We start from the raw sequence: 2,288 nt of genomic DNA on the forward strand, positions 1-2,288 counted from the left end.
GCCATTGTTCATTTATCCATTCTTTTCTTGAAAGAAGTTGGGCTACTATCAACATTTGTGTGCAGGTTTTGTCATAGACATAAGTTTTCAATTAATTTGGGTAGAAATGTGATTGCTGGATGCTATAGTAAAAGTAAGTTAAATTTTGTAAGAAACTGACAAACTATATTGCAAAGTTGCTTCCATTTTGCGTTTCCACTATCAGTGAATGAGTGTTCCTGTTGTTCTACTTCCTCATCAACATTTGTTCTATTGTGAATTATAGCTTTGAACAGGTATAGAGTGGTATCACATTGTTTTAATTTGCAATTCCCTTACAAAATATGATCTTGACCATCTTTTCATATGCTTACTTGCCATCACTATACCTTCTTTCATGAAGTGTTTGCTCACATCATTTGCCTATATGTTTTAACAGTATTGTTTGTTTTTTTTTTATTGTTGAATTTAAGTATTCTTTGTATATATTTCCATTAGGAAATATGCAACCACTAATTCTAAGGATTAGTAGCAAGAAAAAAACCTAAGGTCACAATTCAGTCACAAATCTAAATATGTCACATTGTGTGATCATGAAATAGAATGTGCATCCTTATGTGCAATGGAGAAGATGACTTAAATCTGATGTCATTCATTAATATAATTCTAGCCTTGAGAGTTAATATGCATGACTGCCAAATTACAAAAAATTGGCTTTTCTTTTCTTGTTCAGAGAGCACTATTAATTATGACAGTTATTGTTTTCTCAGGGAGAAAATTCAGCACTATCTATCCATTATACAACACCCAAAAGAGTAGAACTCTACAACTATTTCTCTTCCAAAGAAATCAATGATATTTGCTTACTACTTAAGTGTTAAACTCTTTGAGGAAGAGCTCTAAATGGGTGAAGATGATATAAATATCACTCAACGGATTAGGGTACTATAGCATAATTTATGAGAATTTTTATGGCAAAATATATTTCAAAATTTCATTTTGAGGAGTACAGCTCCTATTTAACAATCTATGTGCTCTTAGGAACTAGAAAAGACATGACCTGGCAGGTATCTCTGCTCCCTCTTCACACTGGACTTGGTGCACAGCCCAGGCATTTACTTCAGTCTCTAAAGGGAGTTGCAGTGAAGGACTCAGGCCTCTCTAGCTGGTCATGTTCTTATGCACATCTGCCTTCCTCTCCTACGTGCCTTTATTTCTTAGTCTCTTTACCTAATGTCTTCGGCTAAATTTCTCTTCCAAGGCCTTGGCCAAGGCCTCCTTATGGGAGGAGAAAGGGAAAACTGAAGAAACTTTTTCCCACTCTGATTCAGTACTCAGGTCAAATGGAAACAGCACATCCATTAAGAAAAACGAGATTCTAAAGCCCTATAAATTGATGTACATTATTTTGAAATCTTAACATGTGTGGTAAGTCTACCTGTAAAGAACATGGATGGTATATCAGAGAAATATGATGCTTGAAATTCATAAATTAACATACATTCACAATAGGAAAATTACAAAATACAGAAAACTATAAGGTGGGAAATTAAAATCAATCATATAAATCAGATAAATTCCACCTATTTGTTATATACACATATTTATGGCATATGTGAATACATAATATTTTGTATTGGTCATATTTGGATTAGGTGATATAGTTTTGTATTACCATGTTGTTTAATTATTTCATTAAACATATACGAGATGTTTTCAATATGTCAGTTTTCTAAAGGCATCAAAAATTATTTAGGACCATAATTTTTGAACTACAAAATAATATATCCCATCAGATATATTTACCATAATGTTTAATAATTCCCCTATTTATTAACAGTTGATTTGAATTTTTCCACATTATAAAAATATTAGTTATATTGATGTATATATTTGATTATTTAAACAGATAAGATTTCTATCAATAATAGCTCCCCAAAAATATTTTTAATTTCCTGATATAAAATTGCCAAATTACTTTCTAAGAAGGTACACCAATTCAGAGTTCCCAGAGTGTTACGAAAATAATTTTTTAAAAAATCTTGCCGTAATATTTTTAATCTTGGCCAATTGCATGTATAAAAATGTTTAATTTTTTATATTCATTCTTTTGATTACAAAATATAATTTTATTAAAATGTTAGTGTGAAATATATTTGTATGACATAATAACTCATGTATTATTAACAGAACTCTTTAATAAGAACTATTGATACATATCTTTTTTTGCAATTTTTTTTTTTACTATTTATCAAATACATATTTTTCTTTCAGCTTTTCCTCCTTGGGCACCAGGAAATTACACTTAA

This window comes from Pteropus vampyrus, unplaced genomic scaffold, assembly GCF_000151845.1.
Source record: "Pteropus vampyrus isolate Shadow unplaced genomic scaffold, Pvam_2.0 Scaffold13, whole genome shotgun sequence".
NCBI classification, from domain to species: Eukaryota; Metazoa; Chordata; class Mammalia; order Chiroptera; family Pteropodidae; genus Pteropus; species Pteropus vampyrus.